Genomic DNA, 13,622 nt, shown 5'->3' on the forward strand with positions numbered 1-13,622 from the left:
CAGATTTAGGAGATGAAGAAGAAGAGTTAAATTCTATAGTACAAATCATGATGTTGCATAGACAGTCTTTTCTAAAATTGCAAGAAGAAGATTCAATACTTCAGAGTATCCTCACTAACACTTGTGTGGTAGAAAAAGATGTATATGAAACTTTTGTGTTAGAATTGATCACTTATGAGGAATGTGATAAGAATTGTAATTTTCTTGAAAAACCTTAAATTCTTTATCTTCTTTTACCTTGTGAATTAGAAGCAAGTCCAATTTTTGAAGCTAATATGATAGAGTTCACCACTACTATTGAATTGACTAAAGGTCATAATCTCCATGTTAATCCTAAGTTAACACCCACACAGATGGAACAATTAAAAGAATTGCTTCAAAGGCATGAAAAGGCCTTTGCATGGGATTATAGTGATATGAAAGGGTTGAGTCCTACACTTTGCACTCATAGGATATACATCAATGAAGGTTGTCTACCACTCTGTCAACCCCAGAGAAAGATAAATCCAAGCCTTAGAGAGATAGTTAAAACTAATTGTAAAAATTACTTGATGTAGATTTTTCTTTATCCTATATCTAATAGTAGATGGGTGTCACCCCTAGTTATATTACCTAAAAAGGGAGGAAAATGGAGAATCTATGTAGATTACAAAGAATTGAACAAAGCTACTAATAAGGATCACTTTTCTTTACCATTCATAGATCAAGTTTTGGATACACTAGCTGGAAAGAAGTATTTCTCTTTTCTAGATGGGTATAGTGGTTATAATCAAATTGGTATTGCTCCTGAAGATCAAGATAAAACCACATTTATGTGTTCATGGGGTAATTTTGCATATTCTATTTTACCATTTGGTCTATGTAATGCTCCTACAACATTTCAAAGAGCAGTTATTAGTATCTTTGCTAATATGTCACATGTTTTTATGGAAATCTACATGGATGACTTCACAAAATTTGGAGTCACTTTTGAAGAAGCAATGGTGAATCTTGAAAAGGTTTTGGTAGGATGTCAAGAACATAATTGAAAAGCAAGGCTTATAGATGTTATAATGAGAGAACTAAGACTATCATGGATAGTGCAAATGTGAGAATTGATGAGAAGTTCAGAATACAAGAGAGCATAGTTGATTATAGTTTAGATGATGACGTTGTTACTAAACCAAGAAATGATGAGACATTTCTTGAGATTAACAATGATTTTGAGAATGAAGGAGACCCAAGTCAGGGAAAAAGCTCAGAATCTTTAGTAGAACCAAGAGCTAAGATAGAAATTGCTACTTCACATAATAACATGTTAAAGAATCACCCATCTGAGCAGATCATCAAAAGAAAAGACAAAGGTGTGATGACAAGAAATAGAGTGAATGAAGAACTATGTTTGATATCTCAAGTCAAACCAAAGAATGTAGATGAATTATGTAAAGATGACTATTAGAAACAAGCTATGAAAGAGGAATTGGATCAGATAGAAAATAATAGAACATGGGAATTGGTCCTTAGACCAGTAGATAAGAATATGATAGGAACCAAATGGGTATTCAGGAACAAGATGAATGAACAAGGAGAATTTGTAAGAAATAAAGAAAGATTGGTATTTAAAGGTTCCTCATAGCAAGAAGGAATAGATTATGAGGAGACTTATGATCCATTGGCTAGAATAGATGTAGTAAGACTATTTTTAGCCTATGTTGCATAGAAGAAATCCAAAGTATATCAGATGGATGCCAAGTTAGCATTTATGAATGGAGAACTTGAAGAAGAGGTATACATTGAGTAGTCTAAAGGATATCCTTTAACATATGACAAGGATATTATATGAAAACTAAGGAAATCATTCTATGGATTGAATCAAGCACCCAACACTTGGTATGCAAGGTTAAACAAGCATTTGACAAAGCTTAGATATAACAAAGGTATGGTAGATAACAATCTGTATTGGAAAGAAACTAATGATGGTTTGATGATTTTGGTAATATTTTCTAATGATAATATATTTGGAGGTAATGATGAAGAAAGCACAAAGTTTGCAAAAGAAATGAAAAAAGAATTTGAAATGAGTATGATAGGAGAAATGAAATATTTCTTAGGATTACAGATAGTATAGAATAAGGAAGGAATCTTTATTTCTTAGACTAAGTACTTAAAGGACTTACTGAAAGGGTTTGGTTTGGAAACATGTAAACTTTTTGGAACACCTATGGCAACTAGACACAAGTTATCTAAAATAGAAGAGACACCTACCATTGAGCAGAAAAAGTACATACCTATGATCAGAGGATTGCAATATGTAAGTCACACATGGCTGGATATAGCAAATTTAGTTGGAATTGTTGCAAGATTCCAAGCTGATCCTAGAGAAGTAGACTATGTAGTAGTATAAAGGATATTTAAATATCTAAAAGGAAATTCAAAATTTGGATTATGGTATGATAGATCTAATGATTTTAATCTAAGTGCTTATATTGATGTAGATTGGGTAGGAAATATGGATAAGAGAAAGAACTCCAGTGGAGGAGTATTCTTTCTTGGAGGAAGATTGGTTTCTTAGTTAAGCAAGAAGTAGGATTATACATCTCAAAGTACAACAAAAGTAGAGTATGTTGTAGTAGCAAATAATTGCAATCAAGATATTTGGATGAAACAAATGTTCAAGGATATAAGGATAGAAATCAGTAAACCTATTGTTATACATTGTGACAACACAAGAACAATAAATATGTCTAAGAATCTAGTGTTTCATTCTAAGACCAAGCACATTTCTATTATCATGTTTGTTGAGAGATAAAGTTGTAGAAAAAGAAATCAGATTAGAGTATTCAAACACTAAAGAGAAAATTGTAGATATATTCACTAAGCCTCTTCCCAAAGAAACTTTTGAGTATTTGTGAGGTATGCTTGGGGTTATGCCCCTTTCTACATTAGAGTAAAAGATCCAATAATGCATCAGTCTAGGGTAATAGAGCACCATTTATTGTCTAGACTAGATGCTCTACTTCCTGTATGGGGGAGTATCTGTGATGGATGGAGTCATCTAGGATGTTTACTTGATATTGTTATAAATAGTGTCTTTTGACACTTGGGATAGTAAGTTGTTGCAAAGTTTGATGCAAAGATGTTGGTTTCTGATACCTTTGACATTAATGTCAATGAGTGAGAAGTTTTGGCATGAAAAAAATCATACTGTGGGGAAGAGTTTGACATCATACTATGGAGCGAAGTTTGTCATGAAAAACATCATACTATGGGGAGAAGTATTACATGAACACATTATGGTAAGAAGATGTTCAACATGGTAAAACATTTTGGTATTAATAATGGGGGAGAACCATTGGAGTAAATGAAGCATGAAACACAATTTGATTTAAAGATTGTTCATCTTTTGTTGGTATTTTTGGAACTAGATGTTTTTCATCTATGTTGCCATCAATGAAAAAGGGGAAGATTTTTGGAATATTGGAGAGATTTTTGGAAGATTGGTTTGATGATGATATTTTGCATTCATGACTGAGTTTGTCATTGATGTCAACATGGTATATTTGATGTCTTTTGTAGTATCTAACAAAACAACAATGAAAATATCAAGATGATATGGATGGCTAGTTGAGCCTGATAATCACTCAAGGTTATGGGATACACTTTTAAGTATCTAGCATATGTAGTTAACATTGAAAGAAGAAAGGATAAATCTAGAAGAAGTTATGTAAGTTTTTGTGATATCTATTCTAAGATAGAGTTTGTAGAGGCATGTTTTGGTAAACTTGTTATATCTCTTAACAAAGTTGATATGTTAAAGATCAAGGTTGAGGATTTGGTGAAGACATGTTGAGGATGACATGGCTAAGCTCATTCATAATAATATGAAATGTGAGTGTTTGGAAAATAGTAGAAAGTGTGGAATATGAAATTGAGCAGAGTAGTTCAAAAGTGAAGGAAACTTCATTATCAATGTTTTGATGAGTGATCCAAGGTTTGGTATTTGGATTCGAGGTTCATGACCTAATCTACAAGGTCTGATAGTGATTGATCCAGTTGATAGGACAAAATAAAGAACAACAAAAGAAGGAAATAATAGTAAATTACTTGTTTGAGTAGTGACATCTTCTTGTAGTTGAAATTGCATGTTTGGGTAGTGGGCTCTTCTTACATACATTGTACTATAACACCTAACAGGGTTGGAATCTCCTAACAAGGATTCAAAGTCTCCTAACAAGGACTCATTGTACTAAATATTGTAATATATTCCTAATAGGGTCCATCCACTAACAAGGAATATGTTGGAAATACAAATAAAAAATGTGTACTTCTGGGGGGAGGGGGGGTGGGTGGGGCGAATCAGAAGTACTAATCTTTAACCAATAAAAATTCTAACTTAAACTAATACATGCACTAACATATTGAAATAACATGTAAAGTAAATGCATCCACACAAACACTAGAGACCAAATATGATTACCCAAAAACCCTTGAATGAGAAGGTAAAACTAGGGTGGGGATGACACCCATAATTCTTCACTATTGCAGCAATAAAATTCACCTTTTAAGGTTACATAGTTTGACCATTTTCATAATCTACACTATGAAAGGCCTGCCCTATTAAAGTCTTACAAAGGATTGTTAGATCCCACCCTATTAAAGGATTTTTAACACCCTACTAAAAGTGTGCCTGGCTAAAGGACTTTATAACACTCACTTGGAATGTCACCCTATTAAAGGATTTTACAATGACTATTAAATCAACCTTAGTCCAAAGGATTTCACCCTGTTAATACAATTTTTAGAAAGTAATAGTAGAATTTTCGATCTGATACACTTACAACTTTTTCCTTGCTGATTTTAGATTACAATTCTATCCATCTTGATCCTCTTGATCTATTATAACAATGCTATATAGTTTCTCCTTTGTTCTGTAAACCAATTCTGTAATTCTTTCACACTTCTAAGTCACCTTGGACAATTCACCCCTTTCACTTCCTTCAAATATTTTCTAACTTCATGTACTCATTCATACTCATACTAAATTATGGAGCTTCATCTCCCTTTAAAAATAATTTGGTGGCATAGGATTAGGTATGAATCTATGATTGAGATTCATTCATTTTCCTCACTCAATTCCTTCCATTTTTCTGATTGGTTACATGTTGATTGCACAGGGAATCCAAATAGATTTGATCACATCTTCAAAGCTTCAAGATCTAGCCATAAGTCAACTATAAAATGGTTTACATAGTTGTCTGTGCCTTCAAAAGCAACTAGGCCCATTTTATGTTACTCAACACTTGATAATACTAATGCTCGACACTTACTATAATTCTATCTTGCTTAGCACTTGAACTTGTTCGACATCAACTGTTCACTCGATCATTGGACTACTTGACACATGAGTGACTCGACACTCATTGCAACTTGGCATCTATACATATTATACTCAAAATATGTTACTAGCTTGTCATGAACTTAGTAAATATCTTAAGTGTGTTGACACTCAATTGTCAAAACCAATCTAAGATCAAAAATCACCCCCTTTGACATGAGTGGAAAAAACACTTAACTATACATAAAAAATCTAATTTCCTCAAGTATAATATACATACAATTCAACATATGTACAAGACTTCAAAATTTTCAAATCTCTGTAATATACTCATATACCTCAAAATTTTGTAACTCTACCTAAGTGAATGTGCCCATTATGTGTCAAAAATTTCTTCTCTTAGTAGATTTTATTCATGTTGATACTCTTTGTCTTAAAAATTTTTGACACTTTGTTTCTATCTAGTATACTCTATTTCCTTCTAGTTTCTCCCCTTTGCTTGCTCTCCCCTTTTTTGGGTATTTCTTCTCTTCTCTATTATCTCCCCCTTTCATATCTATCTCCCCCTTTGATATTTCTCCCCCTTTTTTGACACTAATGTCAAAGGGTCCATACACCAATTGTGTATTTGTCCAAAAAATTCTTCTGGACTTCCATAATGATCTTCAAAGTAGCATCCCAATTGTCTAATGCAACATCTAAGGATTTGATCTAGATGGTTGTCTCTGTTGCAAGATGAACTAGACCATCCAATGTTGAAAGATTGGGATCTTTCTTTAACACTACTTTTGCATAGACTAGTTCTTTCTGGAGTATTTCCATATGGGGGGTTAGGGAGGCTTGTATATTAATCAACTTGGCTCTAATGTTAGCCTCTTCTACTATTAGCATAGCTAGTTGATTTTGTGCATGAAGCATTGAATGAAAGCGCTTCTCTCCTTGAGTTGGATTTTGAGGCAGTTGCATGCCTACAATCTTCAAATTGCTTTCCATACTCAAAATTCTGTGACTTGTCTCTTGTGTGAATAGTGTGGGATCACAGAATTTTGTGTAAAATGAGAATATATTCTCAAGTACTTTCTTCACTTTCTCAATTTTCTTAGCCAACTCAACTTGTGATAATGCTATCTCACTAGATATCTTCTCATTGACTTTTCCTTGAAATTTCTTTTCAAACCATTCCATGTGTTTAACATTGGTTTCCTGCTCTTCATTTGTCACCTATTCAACAATTTCTAATAATTGTTCTAATATAGGCTTTGATTCATCAGGTTTTTGCAAGTTGAAAGCATCTGAAAGGATGTCTTTGATTTCTTGAAGTGCTTTCCTTTGTTTATAATCTTTCCTGAGTATCTCTTGATACTTCTTTCTTTCCAATGCCTCTTGCATGATATTGATTTTTTCTAAGGTCATTGTTTCATAATCATATTTTGGTATCACTATTTCTTCATCTAATAGTACATCACCATCATGGAATACCTTAGTAATCTTCATTGAGCTAGATGCTGGTGCTAAAATTTGCAATGGTATTGCATCAATGCTTGACCTCTAAATGAATTTACTAGGAGTCCCAATGGTTGGTAAGTTTATCAATGTTTGTATGGTTTCTTGCTCCTTTTATTTGGATATGTCCTCTTCATAAGATCTTGCTTGATCAATTATGATGAGTTGAGGTGCACCTTGTACTTGTGCAATAGGTATAGAAACATCTATTTGTCCTGCTTATTCTCTTGTTGGCTCCTTTTCTTCTATAGTCTAAACTTCATCAACTTTTGTAGCAGTTTCAACCTTTGAAGATTTATCCTCCATTTGTATAATTGGTTGAGCACTAGCAGCTATAGGGATGGAAGTAGGTGGTTCTTATGTGTTTACCTTTTCCCTTTTTATGTCAGCTACTACTTTTTGTAGTTCATCCACATTGACAATTATAGGGTTTTCACATAGCCTTACCTATAGTGTGTATCAGTCAAGTATCTTTTAAAAATCCTCTATAGTTAATGGATTGATATTCTAAGATGGTTTATGAAGAACATCTTTCACTATTATAGTCTCTATAGTTATGTTTGTGTTATGTGGAGAGCTCATGGCTAGCAATTGTGAGTCTTCAACACTTTGTTCTACTTGGTGTTCATCAGCTGTTGCCACCTCATCTTTCTTTTGTTCTATCTCCTCCATAGTAGTGTCTTCTTTCTCTTTTTCTATTTCTTCCTTGTCCTCACCTTCTTCCTCATTATTCCTTCCCTCAAAGGGATCTACTTCTCCTTCCTTTATAGTTGTCAATCCATATATTAATCTCCACATTTGTGTGGATTTCTAGACAACATCCTTAATTTTATTCTACAAAATGTTAAATGCCCTATACTTTGGTGGAAATCTATTACCATATTTCTTAGTTGCCTTAGCTATTTGTCCTTTTGACAAATCTGGCATTACTTGAGCTAAAGTAGACTCTCTTATTTCCTTTTCCATGTTTATAGTGCCACTTAGTCTCAACAATGGTATATAAATCTTTAGGCATAGTGTTATCAAATTCAAGAGTAGTATTCTTGAATTTTTCCATCATGCAATATACAGATTCTTCAACCATGTTTTGGTCTTCTCTACTAAGTTTTCCAAAATCAATGCTTTTCAAACCAGTCAAATCAACATCATCTCTAAAATTATCACAAATATTTTCAAGATCAAATTTGGGTCTATTTCCTCATCATTTGACTCTGGTTGTGCTACATATTTTCTTCTAGGTTTCTTCTACACAGGACCAATCTATTTAGTAGCCTTAGTTTTCTCTTTGGCTTGCTCCTTTACCTTTTTAGTAGTAGTCCTTGTAGTGGCTCTTGTTGCTGGAGCTATAGACTTTGTTGTAGTAGGCTTTATAGTCTTCTTAGCCTTAGGTTGTGCAATTGGCTATGTCTTAACTTTCCTTTTCTTTTCTTATGGCTTGGCTGATGCTTCCTCAACATATTATTCCTAAGCACCTTCTTCTTCCTAATCCTCACCCATTCCTTGGGTCAAAGCAAGAGGTTCTTGACCTTGTTCCTCTTCTTCCTCTTCTTCTTCTTCTTCATCTTATCCATTATTGCCTTCTCCAAACTTGGCTTTGAGTTTCTTCACAATTTTGTCTTTCTTCTTCAAAGTTGAGGCTGTCTTTAACTCCATCTCAAGCTTTGATTTAACAACATCATAGCTACCAAATTTTTTAGTAGTTTTATCAACCTTTTTCAGTAAGAAGTGCAGTGATAGTAGCTGAAGCTTCATCAATGTTTATTTCATAACCTAGAGGCCTTAACCATCTAACTCTAGGTACTGCAGCCCAGATGAAGGTGTAGTCAATATCTACTAAAAAGAAAATATAATTGTAATATTTCTCCACTAGGGAAACAAGAATTCTCAACCTCTATTTCATGGGCTTCTTGAAGTCTTCAAAATAACTATTCATCACTGACTCAAAATTCTTTCCCATTTTCTCAATATACTCATTTATTTTCATAGCAACTAACCTATTGGTCTTCCATCCTACTCTACCAAAAGATGAGAATTCATTTTGCACATAGAAAATTATACATATCAGTATGGAACCAATCTTACATTGAGCACTCTTAGACTTCCTTATTTCTCCTAGGTTCTTCATTATCTGCTACAACTGTAGTTCTACAAGATCATAAGTATGATCTTTCTTAACTATCTTGTAACCTACATCAACTACTATACAAGAAACACTATTAAATTTACTTGACTGATAGAACTTATGTGAAATGACTCTAATAAAAAATTCAATAAGTGGTTCTATGATAGTATCAATGGTCATTCCTTGCTTGTTCCACTTGGCTCCTATATTTTTCTCAATCACCACTTTTGAATCACTCCTCAAAGTCTTAGGCAAATCTAGGGTTTGGTATCCAGTAACCCTATGTACAATTCTCTTTTAAATTTTTATGGGTCCACCTTCTATCCATAAACAACTATCATGTATCTACTCAGGACAATTCTGATCCATTCAGTTTTGAAGATAGTTGGAAAATCTAGGGCACAGGTTAAGCCCTTCCTCTCTACAATTTTGAATTCCCCCTTCAACTCTCTATTTTCACATAAGCTTTCATATTCTTATCTAATTTCCATGTCTCTAATCTCTCCTACCTTACACTTATAACATTTCCTCACATCTTGAACCATAACAACCTTTGGCAGAATAACATATAGTGTGGCTGTTGGATCATTCTTATATGAAACTTCTGGTATGGCCCTAAAATTTGGTTGTTTCACTTTATTGCTAACTAATTGAACTTTGAATGGTTCCTTCTCCTTTGGATTCTTTGAACTAGAGACCATTATCCAAACTAAGGTTTTCACAAATATGTAAACTGTGTAGCTCGATAGATGAAGAATACCTTTGGAATTGATGAACTAATGCTCGATCTTCACTATGATTCATGCAAATGCTTTGATCTTTCTTGTCAATTTATTCTTCACTCTACTCACTCTTTCTTTGTATTTACAATGATGATAAATATGTGAAATTTGGCCATACACCCTTTCAAAATGTAGCATTTATTGCATAGTACACGTATAGCTGTAAAGTTAGCTTCTATGCAATTTTTATTTCACTTAGTTTTCACTAATTTTACCATCACTCGACAGCTATAGGAATTACCTTTACTTGGCCCCTATAGAAATTTCCTTTCACTCAACAACTACTACTAACTTGGCTTCAACTAACTTTGGCTGACAACTCGACACATACTAGGATTTACTTGGCAATTGAAGAGGACTTTTAACACTCCGTAGTAATGTGAAAGCTTAAAGATTTAACCATGGAATTTACTTATTGTCTTGCATCTTAATTCATGCTAATACATCTTTTTCAGTACTAGATTCTTTTGGAACTAATGTATGATAAAACATTTTAAATATTAGTCCCAATACCTCTTTTTGCTTAGTTTGATGAGATGCGACCACTTGACCTATCAGGTAAAGTGATCCCTTCATTTGATATGCTACATCCATCTTTCTTCCTCCATGTTTTTTTAATTTCTCGTCTAATGTGTTCAACATCTACCTTTCCTTTTCCTTTGCTAAACTTTGAGTTAGGTGCCTTTGTCCTTGTTGGGTAGTGCTTGCTGATATGACTAGTCTTCAAACAACTAAAGCATGTAGTTTGACTCAACCATCTATTGTAGTTACCACTAAAGTGTGTCCTTATGCAATTCTCAGGGATGTGTCCATACTCTTCACAATAATGACAACTATGTCTTGTATTGTAATCCTAGTTATAAGAATTTTCATACCTTCTTCCCTTTGTTGGCTTGTGTGATGACCATGTGGACTTAAATATGCATTCATAGGCTCCATGTTCAAACTTCTTACAATTGTAGCGGTGCCCTTCAAATTTTGGTGCATGCATGGTTCTAGTTCTACATTCATGTGTTTGATGACCTTGTTTGTTGCACTTGTGACAATGAGTCATGTTCTTAGGCTTAGCATTCTGACTAGCATTCTTGTTCCTGCAAACATTAGCTATATGTCCTTTCTTACCACAATGATGACATGTAGGTTTGGAATTCTTACCTTTATTGTTTCTTCCCTTAGTAGGTTTAAACTGATTCTCCTTTTTTAGTGCTTATGTAGCCCAATCCTTATGTGTCTTTACTAGATCTAAGGGATTTCAATAGTTGCTCAAAGTAATTGATGGCTTCATTTGGCTTGTTGAAATTTTTAGCAAACTCTTTTTCTCTTTTCAATTCATTCTATAGCTATTCATTCTACAACTTCAAGGCAGTTATCTCAATGTCCTTGACATTCAACTCATGATGGGCATTCATCATTTGTCTTAGAGTGTCCAATTGCATGTTTGAGATCGTAGATAGTTCTGCTAATTTTTCTTCCAATCTATTTGCCAAAACTCTTTTGTCTACTTCAATCATGGCCTTGTCTTCTATAGCTTCCTTCTTTTTTTCAATCACTTCACATAGCTATATAGCTTGTGATTCTTATTCCAACTTGAGATTTCTGATTTCTTCAACTTGTGCTCTATTCTTTTCCATGAGATCTACAATTCCTGCATTGAATTCATAGGAGTTACTTTTTGTAAATGATTTTGTAGTGTCAATCTCTTTGTATTGTGTTTCATTTTCTACCATAGTAATCTCTTTCCTTCTCTTTAGAAATCTTTTTAATGCATCTTTGGCTTCATTCAATTATTTTAGTAAGAGATGTATCTCAATCTCCTCATTCTCAATGGTCTTTCCCAACCTGTACACTTCCATTTCAAGATCTTTTCTCCAAGTTGTAAGACTTCTCCTGATTAGAACTCAACTCTAATACCAATTGTTGCAAATACAAATGGAAAATATATACTTCTAAGGGGGTGGCGGGGGGTGGGGGTGAATCCAAAGTATTAATCTTTAACCATTAAAACTTTTAACTTAAAATAATACATGCATTAACATATTGAAATAACATGTAAAGTAAATACATCCACATAAACACTTGACACTAAATATGATTAGCCAGAAACCCTCCAATGAGAAGGTAAAACTAGGGTGGGAATGACACCCATAGTTCTTCACTACTACAGCAATAAAGTTAATCTTTTAAGGTTACATAGTTTGACCATTTTCATGATTTTCCCTGTGAAAGGCCTACCCTATTAAAGGTTTACAAATGATTGTTAGATCCCACCTCATTAAAGGATTTTTAACACCCCACTAAAAGTGTGCTAGGAAAGAGGACTTTAGAACACTTACTTGGAATGTGACCCTATTAAAGGATTTTATAATGATTGTTAGATCAACCTTAGTCCAAAGGATTTCACCCTACTGATAGAGTTGTTAGAAAGTAACAATATAATGTTTGATTTGATACACTTAAAAATTTTTCCTTGCTAATTTTAGATTGCAATTCTATCCATCTTGATCCTCTTGATCTATTATAAAAATGTTGTATAGTTTTTCCTCTGTTCTGTTAACTAATTCTAGAATTCTTTCACACTTCTAAGTCACCTCAGACAATTCACCCCTTTCACTTCCTTCAAATATTTTCTAGCATCACTTCCTCATTCATACTCATACTAAATTATAGGGCTTTGTCTCCCTTTAAAAAGACTTTGGTGGCTTAGGATTAGGTATGAATCTATGATAGAGATTCACTCATTTTTCTCGCTTAATTCCTTCCATTTTTCTAATTGGTTGCATGTTGATCACATATAGAATCCAAATAGCTTCAATCTTATCTTCAAATCTTTGAGATCTATCCATAAGTCAACTCAAAAATGGTTTACATCATTGTTTGTGCCTTCACAAATAACTAGGTCCATTATGTATTACTCGACACTTGATAATACTGATGCTTGACACTTACTATAATTTTTTCTTTCTTGGCACTTAACTTGCTCGATATCAACTATTAAATCAACACTTGAATTTCTTAGCACATGAGTGACACTTGACATCTATACATATTATACTCGGCATATGTTACTAGCTTTTCATGAACTTAGTAAATATTTTAAGTGTCTTGACACTCAATTGTCAAAACCAATCTGAGATTAATAGAATATTCATATTAGTACATCGTCTTGTGTGCATCATTCCCACTGGGGTTTTCCATCTGATCAAGGGTTCTCCTAGTCAACATATCTAGTGTAATTATTCATGTGCATCTTTGTAGAGTTGCTATTTACTTTGGTTGAATGGTTAAGTTTGTTTAAAGAAGATAATTGTTTTAATTATTGGATAACTGATTCATCCCCCCTCTCAGTTATCTTGGTGGACTATTTTTTCTAATAGGTAGTAGTTGTTCATAGTAAACAACTTACAATACTCTCTCACTACATCTATGCACTTACACATCCTTCTATATACTTACATGAATCTTTTTAAATCTTCGTAAAGAGATAACTCTTCCTCATAGCCATGTACAATATGTTTTTCATGTGCATTCTCTCCCATATTGACATCAATGTCAAAGGTGTCAATCACAAGAAAAATTGTTACATACCAATCGCTAATCAACTGCTCAAATCATCAACCAACTCAAGTGTCTAGAAAAATGTTCAATACCAAATACCCAAAGTTCTTCATGACTCAATACATATCAGATACTCCCCCATATATGAAGCATCATCATTCAGTCCAGTCTAAACATAGTGCTCTATATCATTGGACTAATGTACTCCTTACATCAACTACTCTAAATTAGGTGGGGACATGATCCCTAACATACCTCATAGGTACTCAAAAGTATCTTTAGGGAAAGGCTTCATAAAGAGGTATGCAATCTGATCTTTAGTACTTACATACTCTAACCTTATCTC

This window comes from Cupressus sempervirens, chromosome 2 (assembly GCF_028749045.1).
Source record: "Cupressus sempervirens isolate cs-2001-9-10 chromosome 2, ASM2874904v1, whole genome shotgun sequence".
In the NCBI taxonomy this organism is placed as follows: Eukaryota; Viridiplantae; Streptophyta; class Pinopsida; order Cupressales; family Cupressaceae; genus Cupressus; species Cupressus sempervirens.